Raw genomic sequence first — 27,945 nt, 5'->3', positions numbered from 1 at the left:
CAATAAGAATAATTGTACGGGAAACCTGGTTCAAATTTGGCAAGCCCGGCGAGCCAGTGTTATCATAAAACTGTTCGAGCTTACCATAAGGTTGTTGGGGCTGGGTATCATACCCGATATACTCCTAACAAAACGTAATGTAGCAAGTGTTAGTAAAAAAAAACTACCAACTTCATACTAAATAAATATATAACAATAACAGTAATAGTATGAGAAACCTGGTTCAAATTTGGCAAGCTCGGCGAGCCAGTGTTGCCAAAAAACTGTTCGGGCTGACCATAAGGTTGTTGGGGCTGGGTATCATACCCGACATACTCATAACAAAACGTAATGTGGCAAGTGTTAGTAAAAAAAATTACCAACTTCATAATAAATAATATATAACAAAACCTGGTTCAAGTCGGGTAACCACGACGTGCCGGGCTGATCGTTAGCGGTGTAACCCGGCCCCCCCTCCGAAAATAAATGGTTAAACCAAGACATTGTGGGTATATATATTACAAATGTAATGTTACTCAAAATTTGAAATTCGACAGACGACATACAATCAGCATATATTAGAAAAAAAGGAAAGGAGGGGAAGGGAGAGGAGCCTGCCTCCAATAATTCAAAAAAATCAATACGCCGCGTATAGGACTATATGCAGCGTATAAGGGTACGAGTTGACAAGCTAGCCCAGCTTTTGCTGGGTAGGTTGTCAACTAACTAATATGCCGCGTATAGAGCTAAACGCGGCGTATTAGTGAGCTTTTCTAGAAAAGCCCACCAGTTTGTCTTATTATGTTTTTTGTTTTTTTTTTCTTTTTTTTGTTATTTATAATAATTATTATTAATATTATTTTATTTAAGAATAACAGATTATTATTCACAATTCAGCAAAGAGCGTACGGTAGCAGGGCTTATATGGGAAAATTGACATTGTGAAACGACCATTCAATTTATTGGCTGCCATCGTTATGGATAGCTTGAATCAGTTACAACGATTACCTTGGGAAAGACTGGCAGTGCCAAACGAACCCTTTCTTGGATGCTCTCGGTATCGACATCTCAAATCTACCTCTTCGATATCTTCAAACTCCAACAGTCTTGACCTTCGGCCACCACCGGCAACCGTAGTTGTGTTCACTCAAACACATATCAGTCGTCATTAAGCTTAAGCTTAGGCTTATTATTATTTTTTTGTTTAGTTGGGAGTATTCTAAGTTGATCATCTTGCGTAAATTAAAGAATTATCGGCTTATATATATACATACATATATATAGTAGATGTGCGGTATAAGCATTCATTGCGCCGACATAACTAGCACGGGATCGAGATATTAGTTTGATGAGTTTGAATCTCTCGGATCCGTGGTATCCGCTAACGGCAGCGATAACGGGATCCCATACTTTGTACAGATAAGTGGAAATTCAGTCGTTGCTCCAACAAAAAGAGCACCAGACTGAGATATTAGCCTGGAGTTACCTGAACCAGTTGACACGTATGCTGACGTGGATTTAGGCTCGGTGTTGACGCAGATATTAACACGTTTGCTTACAGCTTTCGTTATCACGGGCATAATACACAATGAAAGCACAAACTTAAACAAAAATCCATACAATAGCAATTCTCTTCATTATTTTTCTCTTCTTCTTGTTTGAGTGGTCGTTGAAGAGAATTGCTATTGTATGGATTGTTGTTTGAGTTTGTGCTTTCATTGTGTATTATGCCCGTGATAACGAAAGCTATAAGTAAACGTGTTGATATCCGCGTCAACACCGACCCTAACTCCACGTCAAGATACGTGTCAACCGGTTCAGATAAGTCCGAACTAATATCTCAATCTGGTGCTCGTTATGTTGGAGCAACGACTGAATTTCCACCTATCTCTCCAAAGTATGGGCACCCGTTGTCACTGCCGTTAGCGGATACCACGGATCCGAGAGATTCAAACTCATCAAACTAATATCTCTATCTCGTGCTGGTTATGTTGGCGCAATGAATTCTTATACCGCACATCTACTATACATATGTATGCATATATATATATAAGCCGATAACTCTTTAATATACGCAAGATGATCAACTTAGAATACGCCCAACTAATCATAAAAATAATAATAAGTCTAAGCTTAAGCTTAGTGACGACTGATATGTGTTTGAGTGAACACAACTACGGTTGTTAGTGGTGACCGATGGTCAAGACAGTTGGAGTTTGATGAAATCGAAGACCCAGATTTGAGATGTATATAACGAAAGCAGCCAAGAACTTAAAAGTTCGTTTGGAAATGCTAGTTTTTCAAAGTAAGGCACTGTAACTGATTCACGATGCCCATAAAAAAACCAGCCAATAATTTAAAAGTTCGCTTCGCACTGTCAATTTTCCCAAATAAGTCCTGCTACTAAACGCCCTTTGTCGAATTTCGAATAATAATATGTTATTGATAAGTAAATAATATTAATAATAATAATAATCATAAATAACATTAATAATAACAAAAGAAGAGAAAATAAAGAAAAAAACCATAATAAGACAAAACTGGTGGACTTTTTTAGAAAAACTCACTAACATAACCAACACCCATTTGATATAATATAATATAATATTATGTTATGTTATGTTATACTATATTGTACAACCCGCTCTAAAAACGTATCTCCGAACGTTGTGCGTCGGCGCCTAACACTCGCATCTGAATCTCTGGCGTACATCAGGTACCTAATAATAATATTTTAATACTAATAATAATATAAAAATTAATATTTTAATACTAATAATTATATGTTTAAATAATAATAATAATAATAGTATTTTAATAAATACAACAACAATATTTTATTTTATTAACAATAGTATTTTCATAACAATAATATTTTAATAATAATATTAATATTTTAATAGTAATAATATAATAAAAAATTTAACAATAACGGTAACAGTACGGGAAATCTATTTTAAGTTTGAGAGGCCCGGCGAACTAGGGTTACCGTAAAACAGTTCAGGCTCATATAGATGGTGTCTAAATAGTAGGCATGGTGTAGTATAACGGTCGGTGCCTAGACAAATTTCAAACTAAACCAGTCACCAAATCTCTGTCCTAACATGTACAACTATGTCCTAACATGTACTAAATAAAGATAAAACGAAACATGGTTTAAGTCCGACTGACCATTTAGCGCCGTCCGGCATCTCCTCATCCGACTCCGGAAATATATGGTGGTTGGTGTTGGTTGAATGAAGAGGGTGAGGGTGAGGGTGAGGGTGGGTGAAATAAAAATAATAATAATAAAAGAGAAAGGATGGAGAGGGAGGGGATGGAGCCGGGCTCCAATAATATACAAAACCCAATACGTTGCGTATAGGGCTATACGCGGCGTATTAGGGTACGATCCGACAACCCTATGACAAAGCCAAGCTAGGACGTTAAATCGTACCCTAATACGCCGAGTATAGACCTATACGCGACACATAGAGTGGTTTGAGGGTGTCCTTAGCAGGACCCTTTTTTTTAATCAAAGACAAAAAATTATAAGTTGTTTAAAAGTTGTTGGATTCTTTTTTTGTTATGCCACAATTTTCCATGTGTATTAGCAACATAAATTTTCTTGGTACGTAAATTTGACCTTTTTTTTCTTGATTAAATTTCAGTCCATGATATTTTTTTATTTGCTAGTTATAATTTTTTGAATGTTGGTTTATGTAAATAAATTTATTATTCATATGGAACGTAGATTACATCCATTCGTGTAATATTTATTTCTAACATTTATATATTTTTTTAGATTTAAATTTTATTTATTGTAATAAAGTTAATAATATACATAGGATATGATGATAAAAGGGTTTCACAAATAAATGAGATTATAACCTAGTTTAAAAGTTATCGTCTATCGTGGTTTGATGAGACCCATGACCCGTTTATTTTTTTTAATATAAAATTGTTTCTTAATTATATATAATATCTTTTTTTTTAAATCGTATATTAATTTTAATATATCCATATTTTATAAGATTTTCACATTAAATATTTGGCGAGATTAATTTTTAATTTAATGAGATTTTATAAACTGTTTAAGGGCTATCTGGGTTTGGTGAGCCCCATACCCGTGAATTCGGGTCAAATGCATGGGAAGGCTCTTTTTTTTAAATCGTATATTAACTTTTAGTATATCCCTATTTTATAAGATGTTTACATTAAATATTTTGCGAGATTAATTTTTAATTTAATGAGATGTTATAACCCATTTAAGGCCTATCTGGATTTGGTGATCTCCATGCCCGTGAATTCGGGTCAAATGTATGAGAAACATCCTTTTACAAATAAAAAAATCCGATGGTTTGAGAGAATATATGAAGCAAACAGAGAGCTTTTAAATGTTATATATATATATTTAAGATATACGTGATTATTCAATACGTTTGACACTATTGTTTTAGTATTCTTTTAATAAGATATTACATTTATGTAATACCATATGACGTGTATGTAAGTGGTTGTACTAGGAATGAGTTATGCGCATTTTAATAAAACTTATTTAACTATAAATTTACACCACTTCATGTCTACGTATATACTTCTTGTTATTTATTAATATTTTAAAAAGTGAAAATAGTTTCTTTCTAGTTTATTTATTTTTTTAACAACCATTTTGGATTACTGACGGATCACTGATCCACCCATTCATCTCCATTCTATCCTCAGGAGGAAACCCATCTGTAGGTGAAAAAACCCCCTTACTCAACTTGAGCCCCTTATTTATTGTCTCACGTATGAGTTAAACCCAAGATAATGCCCTTATTAAATTGAATTTATTGGGTGCCTCACCCTAACCATTTGGATTAGAGATCACTGGCTCATTCTTTTTTATTATTGTTACAGACAAGTAATTCTAGTTTATTAGCTTTATTTTGTTTATTATTTCATAATATGTATATTTGTGTTATATATGTAATTGATAATTTATGGAATATGTGTATAGTGTGTAACATGTATAATTTGTATATCTTTTGTAATTTGTTATTAAATTTTTGTAACTTATGTATTAATGTGTAATGTATGTAATTTGTATAATTTATGTAATTGGGGCAATTTTGAGTAATTTGTGTAATATGTGTATTCCTGTGTACTATATGTAATTGGTAATTTATGTAATATTGTGTATTTTTGAAACATCCTACTTTTTCTAATAATAAATAAAAGAATGTTATTTATTTAAATGGTTTGTTATTACTTAGTTAAGTAAATAATAATGAATTGAGTTGTGCGCTTGAAAATAAAAGATGAATTAAGAAAATGGTTATTGGCCTTAAGGTCCATGGGCTTATATTATATAAACCCCTAAAACCTTTCATAAACCCTAAAACCCTTATTTCCATAATCTTGTCTCCACACACTCAAAACCTCACACAAACACACTCCTTCCATTCAGACCCCGATCTGAGGTGATAAATGAATACATATAAAAATTAAGTAGATAATTCATTCAACGGTTTATTAGAAAATGAACATAACCCAACATAAATTAGTCAAAATAGGTTCAAGTATATAAGTATATTATTAATTTCTTACAATAAATAAACTAAAATACAAAAAAATACATTCACAATATTAGAAACGAAAAATTTAAAGAACCCCCATAATACGGAGGATAAAAACTGATATATATATATATATATATATTTATATATATATATATATAGAGAGAGAGAGTTAATTTATTTTGAAAACTACTTTGAGTTTTCAGAACTCGAAAGAACTCAACGTAACAAATTTTTCTTTTTGATTTTTTTACATATATGTAATATGTGGAGAAGTATGGTTTGAAAACCCTCTTGAGTTGAGAAAACCCGTGAAAACCCTATGTAACATCGTTTTTTTTTACATGTAATATATGTTGTTACATTTAATACAAAACATCGAAAACATAAAAAAATGTTTTGCTATTTTTTTTACATTTTTTAGTAATTTTTATATATGTTTTCAGGAGAGAGAAAATGTAAATAAACTTTTACATTTTTTATTAACTTTAATTGTGGACCACAAGATTTAATTTTTAATTAAAAACATGTGGTTGAGAATGGGTTTCTAGAGTTTTCACAACTCAAGTGGGTTTTTATTCTAACATAACCCTGTAATATGTAGTTTATATTTACGTAAAAAAATACAATATTTTTTTACACACCATATCAACTTTTTACATATGTGTAACTAAAGTTTACACTAGTGAATAATCAAATATCTTTATTCTCTCTCATAATGTATTATTTACTCAGATTTAATCTCATCTGTATATTCTATACCTATTTAAATGATTGTATTAACCATATTAAGTTCTTAAAGTTAATAAAATATCGTTCCCATATATATATATATATATATATATGGAGATGATCAAGAGATAACTCTCTTAAAGAGAGAACTAGAGAACTAATAAAGAAATATTTTTAATTTAATTAAAAAAAATATTTTTAAATTTCTGTTTTTGCCATTATTCTTATATTTTGTTACCATTTACTTGAAAAATATAAAAAAATATAAAAAAATAAAAAAAAACTCGTTGTAGTGCACATATGCAAACATCGACTTTTTTTTATTGCATATGTGCACTAGTGTATATTTTAATATTTGCAATAGTTTTGAATAACATGTATGCAATTTTTTGTATTGTATTAGTGCAATAGTGCTATATTATATACAAAAATACAAAAAAAAACAATATAGTGCATATGTGCATTAGTGTTGTATTACGTATATGCGATAGTTTGTTTTGAGTACAATTATTAGTGTTTGTATTTGCATATATTCAATAATGTGTATTTTATAATTCAATTATGTTATATTATATGCAATAAAACACTATTGTATATATGCAATACACATTAGTGCATATATGCACTACATCACCGGTTTTTTTAGGAACAATATCATCTTATTAGAAGGAGGAAAGAAAAAAAAATCGCAAAATATTTTTTTAAAAAAAGTTAAAAATAGTTTTTATTAGTTCTCTAGTTCTCTTTTTAAGAGGAGTTCTCTCTAGATCTCACCCCTAGATATATATATATATATATATATATATATATATATATATATATATATATATATTTAGAGAGAGAGAGGGAGAGAGAGAGAGAGAGCAATTAGGTTAAATGACTTAGGGACAGAAAACGTTAAATCGGTCATCCTCTATAATTAAACGGGCCACCCTCATTAGTTGTCAACCACTGAACCCGGTCCAAAGGCCTTCTAACGAAATATGAAATATTTCATACGCATCAAGCCTTTATTTTTCAAAACTCATACGCTTCATGGTTGAAAGCTAGGTTTTATTCTACAGAAATCTTTATCCATTGTTGAAATCTTTACAGTGATTTCGTGATTACAATCTATATTGGACAAACAATTGGTAATAGAGCACGCTATCTAAATTAATAATAATAATTATAATAATAATAAATCTAGGAATACAACATTGAACATTGGGTGTGTCGAAACCTTCAACTCTTGTGAGAGAGTAATGCAATGGAGGATAAAATTTGTCAATTTCTAAGTTCTCACGATCGATCCGTGTGTTCCAACGTCCCAAGTTCCAAACAAATCATGGCTTTTGGGACAAGGATGATTTTAGGTTGTCAGAAATAGAAGAAAAGTTCATATATCTACTAATTATGACTTTACCCAACGACATATATTCTAACGTGGATTTTTGCAAATTAGCGGAGGAATTTTGTGATCAATTGGAAAATCAATATGATGGGGAAAAATATGAAAAAGAATTTTCATACAAAATGCAAAATTGAATACGGAACTTTTACACATTTTCCAAATGAGTCACTTGTTGGAACTAATTATGACTTTACCCAACGACATATATTCTAACGTGGATTTTTGCAAATTAGCGGAGGAATTTTGTGATCAATTGGAAAATCAATGTGATGGGGAAAAATATGAAAAAGAATTTTCATACAAAATGCAAAATTGAATACGGAACTTTTACACATTTTCCAAATGAGTTACTTGTTGGAACTTATAGCGTATTCACAATGACTCTAAATTACGAGCAATGGAAGTTTTACAATTCAAAACAAACAAGGATTGAAGCACTTTCACAACACCAAGCTCACCATCAGGCCGTAGCAATTAAGTTGTATATCTTTCAACACTTACTAATTAAATAAATATCTAAAGTGAAGTCCTAGCTATGGCGCTATGACTTTTACTTTATGTATAGATAATGAATTGAAAAATGTTACATTTATAAAAGCGCTTGTAAAAGCGTGAAAAACATTAAAATATTATTTTATGTCTAAGAAATTAAGAGACAAATGCAAAAATTTGAAACAAACCACACAAGATTTATATATAAAAAATATACTGTTGTACAAGTGAATCAAAATGTGATGATAGAGTTTGGGCCGTCTCTTGGGTAAACTAAATGAGGTCATGGTTTTAGGCCTTCACTTTTATAGGGCATCCATTTTAAATAGGAGCTGTATATTATGAGATTTTGAAGTAGAGTTCTTTTAGAATTAGTAAAACATTGATGTGCCAAAAGCTAAAGAGGATTGCTTAATATCCATTATCACTTCATATCATCAAAATTCTATATATATTGTATACTCTCTAGCCTTATACGCATAAAGAAAATAAGAGAAAAATGCCTCAAAATTTTAGTTAGTTTTAGGCCACCGAGAACGTTGAGCCGGCTCTTAGTTTCAGATTTTGCAGCCTTCTCAAAATCAATGGTTCTTATGACCAAACAATTTTTAAAATGATTAAAAAATTAAAATTTATCAAGGTCAGAGAATTATAAAAATCACAAAGGCAACAGCAGTAGAGGAAATTCTGACTCCTAGAAGACAGGTAAAAAAAAACCAGAAATAAGTAATCAGATATTACTTGTTTTATAGGTAATAGGAAAAGAGATTATGCATGTGATTTGAATATAGTCAAAAGAAAATACAAACCCGTAGTAGAAAAATCCGAAACCAATACAACATGTGTTTTCATTCTTACTTTGGTGGGTTGCTTTGGTAGTTTGAGTGTGAATTCGATAGTCAAAGTTCAATCCCCATTCCCATTGTAATAATATTTAGTTGTTAAGAAAAAGAAAAAAAAGAAAACATGTGCTGATGAGGAAACGGAAAATCTTCTAAAAGAAATATGAAAAGTCAAACTTACACAAATCTGGAAAGGTTTATTGGATTTTAATAACCTTTCTTGAATGATATTGATCGATAATAATTCATGTTTGTTTTTTCGTCACCTGAAATTTAAAAAAGCTGGCCTCCAGTAGTCCCTCTCGTTAAAAAGGATTTAACGGCGCTATACTTTTTTTTTTCCGAATTTCAAACTAATGTTGTAGGGCTTTTAATCAGAAGGAGGATACGAGTCGATTGATGTAAAACTTAGCTCAAAACGGTAATCCAATGGGCTTGATTTTTGTTAATTGAAAGTTCGAACATCCGAATTGAAGCGTTGTTTCGTCATTTTGGAGCACCATTTCGAACTAAGTTTTATATCAATTGGCTCGTATTCTCTCTCCGATCAAAAGCACTAAAACATTAGTTTGAAATTCGGAAAAAAGTATAACGCCGTTAAGTCCTTTTTAACGGGGGACCATTGGGGTCCAATTTTTTAAATTTGGGGCCGCTAGTGGCGAAAAAATGAATAGGGATTATTATCGGCCAATACCAGTTAATAGGATTACTAAAATCCAATAAACCAATCTGTAAAATTAAAAACTTTCTTTTGAAGCGAAAGTCGCATTCTATGAAAAAGAAAGAAACAAGTTGCATGAGCACCTCTGTTATAAAAGAAAATTTCAATGTAAAAGGTTTCCGAAAGCCGATAATGTTGATTATTTCTTCACATTTGTAATGAATACACGTGAATGATACGATAAACCTATAGCTATATGTGTACCTGTTACATTAGAGAGAGTAGCCACAACAGAGGAGTATGATCCAGACGACATGATTGTCAATTTAGTCGACGTCCCCTTTAAGAATGGATGTTAATGATAGGGATTCGGGTTTTGTGAAAACCCTATTATGAGAGAGAGAGAGAGGCACACAAAATTTTGAGTGTGTTATATTATGTTATGATGTTAATTACACACCCAATAGGAAACCCTTTATTAGCAAGCAAGGGTAATATGGTCCATTAATAATTACCAAGCTAATATATTATATTGTATAATTTAATTATTTTGATCTTCTGATAGTATAAACGATAATGATGGCCGTATAAATAAATATATAAAATATATTTATTCTTATGTTCTCCCACGTGACCGAATAATAATTTATTATGAGCATTAGATTAGTCAGCATACTCTAACACTCATTTTAACTTTAAATTCAAATTGGGGTAGAAAATACAGTAATTGAATTGAACATTAGTTCAAGACCCCCATTAATCATGCTGCAGCCCTTGTTTAAAACCTAAGTAGTTATGATCAAAATTTACAAGTCCTTCAATCATTTGATTTGCATAATAAATTGTCTATATGTTATTACGCATGCAGAACATCTTAAGAGACATACAAAATCAAAACCGAGGATATTTTATTAAACAAAATGTAAGTAAGTACCATATGCAATTAAATAAGCTCTCCAGTAATCCCCATATTAGAAACATGTTCTTGAAAAACTTTAGGTGGAGACCTTTATTCATCGGATCCGTAAGCGTATTATTAGTACTAATATACTTAATACAAAGATTATTTTCCTCAACTCATTCATGCACGCACAAATACTTTGTATCAAGATATAAACAAGCTCAAGTCGAACTGTAACTGTTCGAGAAACTAATGGCAATTGACTTATCACAATTAAGGTTCAATGGTCTAGAAATGGAATTGACTGTTTTTAGTTTAGTGATAAGATGTTTAAGCAACATTTCATGACAGGTTGCATTATAAACAACAATATATTTTGCCATTATAGTGGAAGTTGTTGTTAGATGTTGTTTATGACTCCTCTATGAGATGGGCCCGCTTGCTAACATAAAGTTATACCCCGAAGTGAACTTCTTATCATCTTTACATTTAGCAAAGTCAGAATCAGAATAAACTACCACTTCTAAATTATCATTTCTTTTAAAATCAGTCGGTAGTTTTACGTCCTTCGCAGATATCTAAGCACTTTCTTAGCTTCTTTCCAGTGTTCAAGGATAGGATTACACTGATAAAGGCCTATCCGTCTAGAAATATAAGCAATATTCGGGCTAGTACAGACTTGAGCATACATAAAGCTCCTAGCTACTGATACATAAGGTAACATTCTCATTTTCTCCTTTTCAACCTTTGTTTATGGAGATTGCAATCAACAGAAAACATCTCCTTTAACTACTGGAGTTTTAGGTGGGTTACAATATTGCAAGTTGTAACGAGTAAGAATACGATCAATGTAGGCCCTTTGAGATAATATTAAGATCCCTTTGTGTATATTTTGGTGAATTTTTGAGCCAATAACATAAGAAGCATATCCGAGATCCTTCAAGTCGAAGTTATAAGAGAGTAATCCCTTCGACTCATGTGCCACACCCTCAAATTTTAAGTAACGGGGTTTTACCTCAAGGCGCGTGACATACAAGGATCTAGCCAATTGTCATACTGAATAGTCATTTAATAATGAAAAATACCATTTATTATCACTCATTAATATGAGAAAATACAGTTATAGTGTAAATTGTGTTCGCGGAAGTGTAAATGTGACCAATTTAAAAATAAAGTAGTTATATGCTCAAACATGTACAACCCATCCAAGTACAAGACAATGAAAAGTACATATCCATGCTATAATGAAACTCCAAAAAAATGCATGCATGTGCTCCTAAGCATACCTAGTAACCTGGCAAGTATAAATACTCAAGGGTCAACACGAGGTTGGTGAGTTCATACGTTATAGTAAAGAGTAGTGTGTATAATATATGCAGTATACGTAGCATAAGTAGTGTATGTATAAGTGGATTTAGCACTTTTTAAATATACTAGGGTAGCTAACCCATTTACAAGCTACTAGAGGTTTGAAAAAAAGCTGACTATCTGTATGCATTCTTACCAGGTCTATCACAAAACACTGGCGCGTGTATGTTAGGACAATTTACACCCCTCCGACCTCCAGTCGAGTTTTAGCAGGTGGGGTTTGTCAAACCCAGTAGTACTATTTAAATTTTCCTGCGATCCCATCATAACGGTTCAAGGTATGTAAGGACTTTAAGTGATATAAGGACATCTAGTATACACTTGTGATATATAAGAAACTACATAAATCCAAAACAAGCCACTGCGTTTTCCTCCAAAAAACCAGTAACTATGTTCGTGCTTTCTCCCAGAAAACAAGTATACGAAAATAGTTTTGTGTTTTCTATCCTATTAACAAATAGGAAAAAGCATAAACTCACCTGGTGTTGCGTGGAATAAACTTTTCTCAAAATCAAAATGATTCACTTGACTCGCTAACTGTTACCTATTACAAGTGTTTAAGTTATGAGAGTGTGTTCAACAACACTTGACTCTAAGACTCACGTATGGACTCACACACAAATACGAACTTGACCCGATTACTCGCTGGTGTTAATAAGTAATGTCAAATGTACCAAAAATTCCTGACATGTATCCACACATCATATTAATGCAAAAAACCTAATATTCATCACACAACTTAACTTATGATTATTCAGTTCTCGAGACAGATTCTAGCATGTACAAACTAATTTTATTCACTAAGCAAAGCCTAAGGATAAATTCTACAAAATTTACCACAGTGGAATATATGAATTAGGTTTCTCAAAACAAAAAAATTATTATATTTTTCCCCATATAAACAAAACTCACAATAGTTCAACATTCTCAGATAGGTACCAACAGTTCAACAGATTGCGTAACAAAAATTAGTTTCATGGTTCTCTCAACTCATTTATACAAATTTTGCAAGGCCAATTGGGTTGTCTTCTAAACTCATACTAGTAAGTTCCAGAGTTGGAACCAACCCGTTTGGATTTGTCATTAAGGATTTATGGTGTCGGAAAGACAGACCAGAATATAACTCCCCGAATCAGTTTGATCTATGTTTTTGTAAAATCACAAAAATTGTTCAAAACTAGTCCAAAAGTTAAAAAATTTACCTTTATCAAAACTAAAATCAGATTACTATATCTTAGAATCAAGAATAGATCAATAATCATTGTTTAACATTAAGTTACAGACTAATCAATAACCGAGAACGAATCTGTCAGCAAACTGTTATCATCAAAACTCAAACCCTAACATGTTTATGATATCTCTAGGGTTCTAATTCATCAATTAACATTATAATTATCAATATTACAGAACTTTGGGCATATAGGGTTTCATAATAACTCATCAAAACATGAAATTCATGCATAAAACTTACCAATTAATTGTTATCGAATTAGCATTAGGATTAATGAGAATCAATAAAAAACACTTCCAATTGTAAGAAGCCATATTGAATTGATGGAATTGTGTGTGTGTTTGTGCGGAGTGTGTAGTTGTGAGGAGGGAGAAGTAAGAGGAAGTCGATAGTGGGAGGGGGTATTAGAGTTGGGATTTTTGTTTTAGTATTATTATAATTCATATTACAAGAATTGTCCTTGTTGAAACAATTTTTTACATGAACGAATATTTTTATTTTCAAACCGGATTATGACGAACCATTATGACTAAAATATTAACCCACGTTTATATGAATAAGGAATCGTTGTTATTTCATCAACTATTATTTTTGTAAAAGCCAAAAAACGTATAAGTTATGCTCATTACGTGCAATCGATCACAATTTCATGATACAAGCTACGAACTAACCACATAATCATTTAGCACGTAATTTCACATAAATAATGTTATAAACATATGCTTGAGGTATTATTTATATATTATAACTAATAGCATGTTAAGCGAGCATAATGTACTATATCTTGTAACACATAAAATCATCAAGCACATAACAATTATATCCAAATTATTTAAACATATTTGATTCGACATTAATCACTAACACGTACTGAGGACTAATGTGTGTGACTCGTTATTGACTCGTGTAAATGTTATGCATGACATGTAAGATAACGAAGTTGGGGTTAACGATGTTAACGTGAGAATGTGGGTGTCACATTATCCCCTTGTTGAAAGAATTTCCGTCCCAAAAATTGGTATGTGTTGCTAAGCAAATAAGTAGACTTCCCGTCTATAGATTAGTACCTCTAGTGTTTGGGTAGTGTTGCAATTTTTAAGTAAAAATTTTCCGGTTGTCACATCATCCTCTTGTTGAAAGAAATTTCATCCCGAAATTTTGATTAGGATATTTGAAACTATAACATAGTTTATCGATTATGAAGGAGTCAAAACACCTGACAGTATACAGTGACAAAATGTTTCTAGCATAAATGATTTTGAAAATGCCTGACGTCAACTAAGATTCAAGTATCCATTTGAACAAGGCAATACAAGTGCAAAACCGAGAGGTTTGTTGTAAAAGCAATCAGTCGTTGCTTGTAAAAGTTGTTGCACTAGACTATGACATTAAGCATACAAAGTAAGGAAAATAGTATAATTTCGAAAGGTACTACGAGATTAAATCTCGATAGTCCAATTTCTTTTCATGGGTAAGGTTGAGTTCATAACATGCCTAGTAATTAGGTATAGTAATCATTGGTAAACTAACATTAACGTTTAAGATTTAGTAAGCTAAGTCACTCCGGCTCAAGATAATGTAGTGCATCGAGGTGAATCCGCATATCAAAGATTTAGTTATAGATCAAGTTAGGCTATCAAGCGAAGAATACCGATACGAGTCGTTTCGTACTTGGTCCAGAGTATAAGTTGAATTCATGGAAGCTCAAGAATGAGAATTCTTAGAACATGTTATGATAGTCACAGGTGTTACTCATAAGAGTCGGAACACCATTAAGTCGATTAGGAATGGTTGAGTTCCTTCTGTGGGTCCTCATGGGAATTTTGTACAAATAAAATACATATGCCCAATAGAATAATAAGCTAGAAGTCTTTAAATTTTATTTTAGGCCATGGAGGCCAACACTCCTAAGATCATAGAATCATGACTGACATATATAACATGTCGGGTTCGGGTGGGGTTCACACACATTGAATTTGAATGAAATGAAAAAGGCGAATCATCATAGAATGATCCGAATAACAAGTATTTAAAGCTTCATGAAGTATATGCTTTCAGCGTGTATTTGAGGTTACCCGTGTAGACACGAAGGATAAGTGATCTGAACGTAAGGATGATGAGATAGGTCGTACCAGATTCGTTGTCACGGTAATTTGTTAGAGTCAAAACCTTCCAATTTCTTGGATTACGGGAGTTGGAGGCACTCGAGGACTTATTCAAAGTGATTGAAGTGGAAGTAGCCCAAAGTGGGTGTTCAGACGTTCAATGACATGAGATACCAATACAAAAGATCAGATGTTGTGCATTCATCGCCACGAAAGGGGAGGATAATTTCATTGTAAGTGAGGTTTCTGAATAGAAAATAATTTTTAATTGAAACCAAGCAGTCGGGTAAAATTAATAAATGGCTTTTGTGAAGACCCAAGTCAGGTATTGCGTCGTTTATTCTCGAAATATCAGCGGCTTGCCGTGTACAAAACTGTAGGAGAGGCGTCAAGGTTTTGGTCAATTTTCTCTTTCTTACCAATCGCCATAATTACAAGAAAGTTTGCGAATTCAGTCAATTAAACTACGATTTACTCAAATGGTGTCACATCCGAAAAAAGTTCGAGATACTTGATTATGAAGTCCATGGAATTCTGCTCCTTTCCCAACGGGATCTTCCGGTCATTGAAACAAGCTTTTGTTATTCAATTTCGCCGTGCACCAATGGGCGAGACACAACTTTAGTCTGGGAACTAGTCGCTATGACTGAGAATAGAAGATGCGGCTCAATGTTGTGACTTTTAACTAGAAAAGAAAATCATATCTGAAGGATGGTTTTAATAAAAGGGTGACCTTATCAAGGTTCGAGCACCAAAAGAAAATGATAGTATAAACTAACTCATTCTAGTAGTTTAGTCGTTAAGTCGAATGGGCATCCGGAGAAAGACATTGAATCATCATACGAAAGCAAGTACGGTGGGTTATTGTGGTTGGCGTCAGCTGGATGGGTTTTTGACGAAGAGGTTGGGTTGTTTAAGAATGTCGGTTTACAATCTTCATACCGGCTCTACCATTAGGGGCATAATGCCCAATCCTTCCACATTTTTGACACCGAGCGATCTCTAAGATAGGAGAAGCACTACCTAGGTTTGGAATCCTACTTGTGAATCTTGGATCTCTCTCGGCTATGGAAACTATGATGGAACCAGAATATTAAAATACGACACCCATAGACAACCTAGTGGATCCCTACTCATTCTCTGGGTGTGACCTGTAAGGAAACCTTAAGGGGCGTGTAAACTTACTGGCTATGCAGTCGATATCGCTGATATCACCAATATATCAGATGATGATCTATTACCTCTTAGTCTCTAGATAGGTAAAATATATGTATATTGGTTTTTAATGGTCCCAGTTATTGCCTTTTGGTCAGGAGCGAATCTATCTTGCAAATGGGTGGTTCCCCGGAACCACCCGAGTTTCGAAATAATAGTGTATCGATATATAGAATATATTATAGGAACCACCTTATAAATTAGGAAGGAACCACCTTATTTACACTACAAGCGCTGGACTAGTTGGTAAGTTGCTAGTTTTGTAAACAAAAGGTCACGTGTTCGATTCTGTGCAGCAGGTCAATTTTTAATCATTTTTTTAATTCAGCTTTATATTAAGGAATGAAAATGGAATCCCATTCCTTCTAAAAAAGTGAAATTCATTCCTCCCCTAAAGCCTATTTTTTTTCATCTCTACCATTGGAGATTATCTTTCCTGATTTAATTGCTAGGAATTCAAGAATACAAATTATATTTGGAGAAAAACTTTATGGAAATAAAATTTTTAAAAATTATTTGATGATAGTTAATTATAATAACCTTTTGATATTTACAAATTAGTGAGCACAAAATTCTGGTAACAATTATACGAACATGTTTTCGGACATAATCACCTTCTGATTTGGATGTATATGTGAGCAGAAGGTTACAAACTGAAATGCTCTCATTTATTATTACTATTTACAAAGGATCGTTCATGTTCACAGTGTGTAGGCTATAGAATGTTGTGAAACTAATAAGTGTTCTTTAGTTTGAGATAAGGGTATAGCTGTCATTTTTAATTAATTGTATTACATTCATTCATCTTCTTTTGTATACCAAACAATACTGTAAGTCCCGAATCTGGATCACTACAATATGATATCAAGTATCTTGATGTTAGTGCGGAATCCTAACACAAGATGATTCAAGACAATAAGCAAGAACACGTAAAACACACGATGGAGTGCTTCAAAACACACATTATTATTAACGTCGGGTGCTTAAGCACTATGTTTACAATACTCGTTCTACCAACAACGATACTAGATGGCCAAAACCTAATTGAACGAACTCGTAAACCCTATACAAAGAGATATATATAAATAAGGTAGCCAACATACTAGCCCAACAAAAGCCCAAAGCCCACCGAGATCCATAAGGATCTCGATTTACATAATGCACCCCAAACTAAGCCTAAAGTACAAGCATAAACCACAAAATATATCCCAACATTCTCCCCCTTAGTTTATTTCTTGATCACAACTGCTTCGGCTGTAGACGATCAGCGTGCTTCTATACCTTCATTTAGACATTTCGGCGTATATACTGTGGCTCCTAAATAGACACTTGGAAGTTGAGTGTCTTATTTAGGGCCTTTATTAAAACCTGGCTAGTAATCCAGCGTAGGTCATGCTACTACCCATATGAAGTAGATGAACATGACTTTTGTCCTCATAATAGCAGCAAGTGTTAGGCTTGATTGACTCAGAAAAGTCAAACACGATGTATCTTTGGTAGAACCAACAAGTCCTTGGTCAAGGTGTGACCGAGAATGCTTCAAAACCTCTCCAACACGAAGATCTCTCTGATTGATTAAAAGAATCTGATCAGTCCATGCCGAGAACCTCATAGCACTACTCATCATCTTCATCATACCACCAATCACCATTTATGACCAAACCTGTAACTACAATCAATGACTAAACCAATAATCAGTAACTTCAACAGAGAACAAACAAACCTTCCGAATAATTAATCGATCAAATCTAATAACCACCGAAAACCCTTCAACCATAATAGATTTACTTACCTTTTAAAGATGTCTACTTGAAAGAACAAGCAGACAGGAAATGATGTATGGCGACAAGTAGGTGAAAGATATGATGGTTATAATGAAAGAAGATTTTGGAAGATTATAGAAGTTGTGAGTTTCAAGAATAATCAATTAGTACTAATGAGTGCCTTTGAAACTACCTGGTCACATCAAACTTGACCGAGAACACTTAATTACCGAAAACATATGGCCGAGAACCAAATACAGAAAGTAGGGAACTCACAAAATTGAGTTTTCTGGGCCAAAATGATCTGGCCGAGAACAAAGAAGAACCGAGAAAACCATTAACACAAACAACTTGGGCCAGAGTTGACAGGACCGAGAACACAGAGATTATGGACACACTTTGCCCAACTGAACGGCCCATGACATTTTGCAACCGTCAAATAAAACCAGATCTCGATCCATGTGAAAACGATTTCTTAAGACATTTGTTTCGACACGAGTAAACATGAGGTAAAAATTTAAAAATTAAAAAAAATATATAATTAGAATAAAAAATAAACAAAAACAAAAATGATTTACCTATCTGGCCTTCAGTAGAATTAACATATTTTGGGATCAAATTTCAGCTATTTTTAAAACAAACAACACCTTTTTATGAAAAGATTCGAACATGAAATCATATTGTTTAAGGTGCTGTCACTAGGATTCGTGTTCAACATTATTATGACACAAAGAGACAGGCTGATGATAGCAGGTATAACGAACTTAGCATGATTTTCATTGCATCAGTGATATGAATTAGGTTCAGTTCAGCATAAAGCTTAGATAGACATTACTCATGGACCTGTGATGCCTCCTATCTCTTCTCAAAGCGTATTTGGCTTTCCCCAGATCACCCAAATTTGACTCCAACCCCCTAGTGCTTGATCAAAAGTTTATGGACAACAAGATAAAAAAAAATTTTAGGCTTTAAGGTTGAACGTTGGACTTACAAGCCATCCAGACTTACAGGCCTTTCATTTAGAGTGTTTAGGACTTACTTGAGTGCCCCACCCTTGTAGTTCTAGTATGACCCTTTAAGCCCTTTCTTTTTCTTTTTTCTTTTTTTTTTGAATACTAAGCAAAGCAGTACAATATTTTTGGTGATCAAGAAACTAACGGGCTCGTGTATGACTGGGTAATTGCTTTTCTGCCTATCCTTTGGAGAGATGTATATGAAAGCATGCACATTTCTTCAAAATGACTCTCCACAGTAAGTTTAGCAATTTTAGTTTATATCACTTCAACTTTTACGCATCATGGAAAGCTACCATACAAATCAGTGACTGTTCTAAGGCCTTTTAAGCTTAATAACTTCACCCGCTAGACACAGAAAAACAATTTATTTATCATTTTTCCAAAGGTTGGATCAATTTTCATTTGAAAATAATTTTAAGCTTCATCAAGCTATTGACTGAATAATCATATCATTTCCCAGAAGACACACATGTTAAGAACTCAGTTACCTCGGTCACTCTTTAGCTTTCAGGTAAATGGCTATCCCGTATGACCACAAGTGGTTAACAGGACCAAACACATATGAGAATACGCGTCCCTCAAACTTGGAATTACCGACATAATTTTATGTGAAAGAGTTCAAAACATAAAACACATCACAATCACCCCGAATGCTTTCAGTCTTTAGATAAATGGCTATCATGTGAATCTACGAGTAGATTACCGGACTAAACATATACAAGTATATGTCCTTCAAACTTGAGCAGTCGACATAATTTTAAGCGAGAGTGAATATAAACAAACACACATTTTAACTTTTTGATTTTTATAAAATGATAAAAATGCACACACACTATTTTTGACTTTTTGATTTTTCTATAAAATGATAAAAACAAACACACACTCTTTTTGTATTTTTCCTTTTTTCTATAAAATGATAAAAACAAACACAAACTCTTTTTGTATTTTTCCTTTTTTCCCCCCCTAAATTTGTACAGAACTTATGACACGAAGAAAAAATTTATGTACACAATTTAAACCTCAAAAATACTCAGTAATTAAAACGTAGCATCTTAAGAAATCCCACAAGCACATTAAATCTGGCTATTCCGACCGGTTTTGTAAATAGGTCCGCCACATTATTATTAGTGTGGACTTGGTCAAGATGAATCAGTTTCCGGTCGTAACAGTCACGAATAAAATGGACTTTGATGTCAATGTGCTTGGTTTTGGAGTGCTGAACAGGATTTTTAACAATTGCAATAGCAACATCATTATCACAAAAAATGGGAGTGTTAAGAAATTCCAAACCGTAGTCCAGCAATTGATGTTGCATCCAAATAACCTGTGAACAGCAAGCTGACGCAGCAACATACTCCGCCTCGGCAGTCGAAGTAGACACTGTTTGTTATTTCTTGCACTGCCATGAAATGAGACGATCTCCTAAAAACTGGCAGCCGGCAGATGTGGATTTCCTGTGAATGTCATCTCCACCATAATTGCTATTAGCAAAAGCATAAAGATCAAATTTTGAGTTTTGGGATACCAAAGACCTAACTTTGGTTGTCCCTTCAGATATCTAAAAATGCGTTTAACAGCAATAAAATGAGAGAGTTTAGGATTAGCCTGGACACGAGCACATTGACAGACTGCAAACATGATGTCGGGACGATTGGCGGTGAGATACATCAGAGACTCGATCATCGATCGATAGTACGTTTGATCTACGGGACTTCCTTCTGTATCAGACGACAAAAGAGGCCTTTCTGCCATTGGAGTGGTGGCACTCTTGGAATCTTGAAATACAAATTTTGCAAGCATATCTTCAACGTACTTTCCTTGATGCAGAAAAATTCCCATCGAGCTCTGACGAACCTGCAATCCTAGAAATGTTGTCATCTCTCCCAACGAGCTCATCTCAAATCTCTTCTTCATAACCTCTTCAAATTCTGAACACAGCTCAGCACTGGTAGACCCGAAGATAATATCATCCACATAAATCTGAACCATAATCAAATCTTTCCCGACGGTTTTAAGGAACAGAGTTTGATCAATGGTCCCCCTTGTATAGCCATGACCCAGAAGATGTGTCGTCAACGTAGCATACCACGCCCGAGGAGCTTGGTGAAGACCGTACAATGCTTTATCCAATTTGTAGACATGATTAGGATTCTTAGAGTCTACAAACCCCGGTGGCTGATCCACGTAAATCTCTTCCTTAACTTCGCCATACAGAAACGCGGTCATAACATCCATCTGATATACCGTGAAACCCATGAAAGACGCATAAGCCAGAAAAATCCGAATGGTCTCAAGTCTAGCTACAGGAGCATATACTTCGGTGTAGTCTAAACCTTCAACCTGACGAAAACCACGAAAAACTAACCGTGCCTTGTTTCTAGCAATAACTCCCGTGTCATCTTGCTTGTTTCAGAAAACCCATCTTGTATTTAATGCTTTCTTTCCCTCTGGTAGTTCAACTAACCTCCACACTTTCAATTTATCGAACTGATTCAACTCTTCGTGCATGGCATCCACCCAACTTGGTTCTAGAATAGCCATTTCCACCGATTTCGGCTCAATCTGAAAGATGAAACAAGAAAACAAACAACTGTTTATGTGTCCCGTCTGACTTCCGGTGGACACACCTGTTTCAAGAGGACCTATGACATTCTCAATTGGACGATTTCCCTGGGTCCTTGATGGAATTACATGTTCGGGAACGGTATCGGTAGGAGGTAAATTTGACAGGTTCTCATCAATCTCAGTGAAGGGATTCTTCCATCCAGAAGCCGCAGTACTGTGTGAGTACGAAGTACTGGCAACGTATTCATTTGGAATGACATCGGGAAACAAGGTGCTCCCGAAGATTTAACGAATAGGACTCTCCTCCTCAACTGTTGAAGCATTTTCTGAAGAGTTTGGAGAATACACAGTTTCCGTAACTTCTTTCGGCTGACTGACGGACGCGGGTGGGTTGTCATCAAGTGGTTCTGTGACATCATCATCCAGAAGAGGAGATATGTGAGATACTGCATGTGGGTTTTCTTTCTCAGTATCTGCTGTAGCACCACCTGAAGTTTCTGTGTTGATGACCGGAAACACACTGAACGGTTTGAAGAGTTCATTGTAATCGAATAAACAGTCCGGACCAACACGAGCATCAGTCTCGTTTTCTTCCAAACAACGAACATCATAGGATTCTAGAATCTGTTTAGTTGACTTATTGTAGACTCTGTAGGCGGTGTGACCAGCATACCCAACAAAATAACAACCATCAGCTTTGGCCCCAAACTTGGAGTAGACTCGAGATTAAGTAGAGTACACGGACAACCAAAGGCTCTGAAGTGTGCAACAGTAGGCTTATGACCATATACGATCTCATCTGGAATTTTCATTTGTGATTTGTTAATTATCACCCGATTCTGAACATAACAGGCCGTGTTGATAGCATCTGCCCAGAAGAATAATGGCAGTTTAGAATCACACAGCATGGTCCTTGCAGCCTCGATAAGAGTCCTGTTTCTCCTTTCAGCCACACCATTCTGCTGTGGTGTCCGAGTTGAATTGTATTGACGGAGCACTCCCCTTTCCGAGCAAAAATAATTCAATGATGCATTCTTGAATTCCGTACCATTGTCACACCGAATGCCCTTCAGCTTCAGATTCAGCTGATTCTCCATAAGCACAACAAATCGCTTGATCAATTCTACAGTTTTACTCTTATTTGACAAGAAAAACACCCAAGTAAAACGTGAGTAGTCATCAGTAATAACGAGACAATAAGAGCTGTGAGAAAGAGTCAAAACATGAACCAGACCGAAAAGATCCATATGCAGTAATTGAAACACATATGAAATGGTGTTAAGCAATTTTGGTTTATGAGTTTTTCGATGATGTTTACCCAAAGCACAAGCCACACACTTTTCAATAGTAACAAAATCTTTGACGAGTAAAGCTCGCACCAAATCATTTTTAGCAAGACGATTCAGATTTTTCATATTAGCATGACCAAGACGACGATGCCAAAGCATGGCATTATGTTCAGACACCTTTGAAAACAAACATGTTATTTCATCAGGAACATTTTTGTTTATGTCGATCACGTAAGCATTATCGTTTTCTTTGTGATCGAACAAGAATCCAGTATTCTGGTATAATGATACCAGGTTTCAAAATCAAGCACTCTTTCTTAGTAAAATGAGTTGAAAACCCTTTATCACAGATTTGTGACACACTCAACAAACTGTGCTTCAGCTCTGGAACAAAATTAACATTTTTGAATTTTAGAACACCGTTACTTACAGTACCCTTCTGCGTGATCTTCCCTTTTTCTCCACCCACAAAGAACACATACCCACCATTAAAAATTTGAATGTCGTGTAGCTGGGAAATGTCTCCTGTCATGTGCCTGGAACAGCCACTATCAACATACCAAGGTCTGATGATATTCCTCCATTGCTGCTCCTGCACGAAGTGCGGGATTAATTAGACTTTGGCACCCAGTCCATAGTAACACTGGGTACACCTGACTCATCTACACTCGTTACGGGCTGCCATGACATATCTTCTTGATTATCTAAAATGGAAGAAGAAACCTTCTTTACCGGAGACTTAGGCATCCATTTATGGTTACCATTGTAAGATATACTGTTGTTTGTACGAATGGATGGTTCAGTCTCTGGTTTGCGTGTAGAGGGAACAAACAAATTTGTTCTCCCGACAGACCGTGATTTAGAAATCGAGTTAGTTTTTGAAGTCGAATCATGGTTTCTTTCACTTCCCTACTAAACATGTTAGGCTTGGTCTGATGAGGATGAAACCTACCAGATTTGTTCTTGTTCCAATCACCGTCAGAGGGATTTGCTTTATGATGCCCGAAATTTCGTCGATAGGTATCGCGAGGCATATTCCTCTGATAAAATCCATAGTAAGGAACATATGGACGATGTGGATAGTTTCTAGCAATATGACCAGGAATCCCACAATTATAACAAGTTTGATGTTTTATATAAAAATCATTGTGGTGAACCTTTTTTCTTGACCTATTGTGTGGGTCAGGTCGTTTAGCTTGATGTTTACCATTAGACCTGTTGTTCGGTTCGACACCCTTTTGTTCATTTGAGAATCCCTCTTTAATGAACTTGGGTGGTGGGTAGTTTTTAGCAAATGTTTTATTTTTATTTTTCTTATTAAAAACCACATCATCAGATTTCACAGTTTTAACAGAATTAACCACACAATTGTCTTTGCTCTTAAAGCCAGAGCCCACACAAATAGTCGAACTAACAGAATTCAAAACAGGCAGTTTTAAAGAAACATCAGAATTAATGTCTTTATTAAACGAAACACAAGAGTCATCATCCTCATCAGTCCATTCCTCAAGAATTACTTTCTCTGCACATGAAGCAAACACATTAGAATCGTTCACTCCTGAGGTGGATACATTTGTTTTCACAGGATCAAACTTGTCATTCTTATCTTGTTTACCGTACTTCATACCCTGTACCTTTTCTTCCTGTTCTATTAGTGAATTTCTTGGCCTGAAACACTGCCATGACGATTTGCCAAGAGATATCCATTTCTTCAACATCATCTGGATGGATTTGATCAAGCTCAGCAGCAACTACAGGTTGAACCAGATCACCAGCTAGAAATGCATTGTAGTAGTTCATGAATCCCGCCATTAAAGCTATGTTCTCTTGAGTTTCCTTTGGGATAGAGGGAATTTGACTCGAGTTCTGACTGGGAGCAACCCCAGATGATTGAGGTTGAACATTAGCAGCAGGAGATTGAGCAGACTTGGTGAAAAATACTGGAGCTGGTTGAGGTGGGATGGAAGAAGATTTGCCTTGAGTGGACATAAACATTTGGAAGTTTCCTTGAGGTGGAAGTAGCTGAGTGGCCTTAAACATTGAGAAGCTGTCATGTGAGATGAGGGAATTGTTGGAAGCAACATTGTACCCAGCTGCACTGTAGGAGTTTGCATGATTTATAGCACGTTGCTTGTCATCCACGTCACATGCCTTAATGGTAGCCATCATCTTGGATATAGACATCCTGTTGAGATCTTTTGTCTTCTTGATAATGGCAACATTAATATCCCAACTTTTAGGCAGTGAGTTCACCAACTTGTTGTTTATTTCAGAAGTTGCCAGATAGATGCTTGCAGATCTCATCTCAGTCACAAGAGCTATGAACCTTTGAAGTTGAGTTTCCAACGACTCTCCCAAAACATGATTAAACATATTGAATTTCTGTCGCAGCAGGTCTTGGCGACTTCTCTTCATGTTTTTGTTTCCTTCATACACCTCCATTAACGCCTCCCACAGCTCCTTAGCAGATTGGAGTTCTCTAAAACCCAGAGCAATCTCAGGTGAGAGTGCCATAGTTAAGATTGAGAGCGCCTTTTCATCATCTTCAATTTTAGCAAGATCATCATCGTACATAGCAATAGGTTTCACAACAACTTCAGTTGAGTTCTCACGTTGATACGTGATGATTTGGGGTCCTCTAACTATGCTTCTCCAGATTTTTGCATCTTTCATCTTGACATATTTCTCGAATCGAAATTTCCACTCGCTAAACCCCTCAGAGACAGTAGACGAGGCACACGAGTGGTGGTCCCCATTATGGAATCCAGTTCTTGATGGAGTGAAGCATTGGATGACCCATTATTATTAGTTAATTGATCCATTTTATTTTTAATCAGTCCAAAACAAAACTTAAGTCTAGAAAACTCTAAAGTCCAATACACAAGGCCCAAATCAAATTGATCAGGTCCAACTACATTCACAGTATGCGTTGACCGAGAACCAAAGATGACCGAGAATTGAAAGAGTTGACCGAAAATAAAGGTTGGTGACCGAGAACAGAGATTTTTGACCGAGAACCATAGAATTTGGCCGAGAACCATTAAATCTAACCGAAAACGATCAGATTTCAAAAGAAAACTTGAACAAATTGCCGAAAACCCTCAAAACTAACCGAGAACCGATTTCCTTAGCTGAAAACTAGATATTCAGTTGGATTTTGAGTATAACAAACTCCCGAGTTTAGTGAGATTTGATTTGTTTCCAAAACAAAATCAATCTTTCACCAAAAGCAATCCTTTCTCTTCTCCGATCAACAGTTCACCAGAAATACAACCAAACCACCAAACACTTAGATCTTGAATCCGTTGATATCACAATAACGAGCCTGAATAGGTCAAAGGCTCTGATACCAATTGTAAGTCCCGAATCTGGATCACTACAGTATGATATCAAGTATCTTGATGTTAGTGCGGAATCCTAACACAAGATGATTCAAGACAATAAGCAAGAACACGTAAAACACACGATGGAGTGCTTCAAAACACACGTTATTATTAACGTCGGGTGCTTAAGCACTATGCTTACAATACTTGTTCTACCAACAACGATACTAGACGGCCAAAACCTAATTGAACGAACTCGTAAACCCTATACAAAGAGATCTATATATAAGGTAGCCAACATACTAGCCCAACAAAAGCCCAAAGCCCACCGAGATCCATAAGGATCTCGGTTTACATAATGCACCCCAAACTAAGCCCAAAGTACAAGCATAAACCACAAAATATATCCCAACAAATACAAAATAATGATTCATTTCATTCTCTTAGGATAACCAAACATGAAAATAGAATGGTAGCATTTCATTGCATTTCTTTGCCAATTCCATTCCATCGTTCATTCTATTCCGTCGTCCATTCCATTACATTATACCTAATAGACCTTTAGTGTATTTTAAAACACACACCTACACAGCGGCTGTCTCTCTACCTTCCTCATACTCACCCTTGCTACTCTTCCTAGAATCCTCTCACTATAAAGGTAAGTTTAGATTTATTTGTTAAATGTTTAATTGTTCTTGTTTATTGTTCTTGATGTTGTTAATTGTTAAGTTATTTGTTAAATTTTAGTTTTAATTTGTTAGTTTGTTAGTTTTTGTTAGTTTGTAACTTTGCCCGAACTATTGAACCGACCTGAACCTCGAACCGACCCGGAATTTTTTATACCCGATTCTATGAAGCATATAAAAGTAGTGCGCCACCTAAAAAAATCCTAGATCCGTCACTGCTTTTGGTCCGCTGGTCCCAACTAATGAATTGGATACTGATGGTCCCAACTTTTAAAGTATTTGTTCCTAATGGTCCGCAACTAACAGAATCCTAACGCCGTTAGTTTCAGGTCGTCGGGAAAACATTTTTGGCCGCAAAATTCAAAATCGTTGCCGGAAAACACCACCTGAACACCGCAACCACCGTCAATTGACTCACCGCTAACACCACCACTTGAGCACCATCAACCGATTCCGACGATGGTTCTAAGGTTTCCGGCGACCTCAATAATTGAGGCTTTTACTAGAAGAAGGTTTCTAAAGGTCTGATATGAAGTTACCAAGATGTTCGAGAAAAAATTGAGTTTTCTGGCCAAAACCGTTTTTCCGGCAACTTGAAACTAATGACATAAGGATTCTGTTAGTCGCAGACCGTTAAGAACAAACACTTTAAAATTTGGGATCATTAGTAGGCAATCCATTAGTTGGAACCAACAGTGACCAAAAGGCAATAGTTGGGATCATTAAAAACCAATATTCCTAAAATATAAAGCTCTAACAAATCACTAATCAATGTTCCTATGGATTACTACGTCTAGTAAAACCGTAAATAATCACAAACACACAGTAAGCGACCTTAACGTGC

Source organism: Bidens hawaiensis, unplaced genomic scaffold (assembly GCF_021521415.1).
Source record: "Bidens hawaiensis isolate Kalapana, Puna unplaced genomic scaffold, B.hawaiensis_p1.1 tig00038071_1, whole genome shotgun sequence".
In the NCBI taxonomy this organism is placed as follows: domain Eukaryota; kingdom Viridiplantae; phylum Streptophyta; class Magnoliopsida; order Asterales; family Asteraceae; genus Bidens; species Bidens hawaiensis.
Note: the sequence above shows the minus strand (reverse complement) of the source record.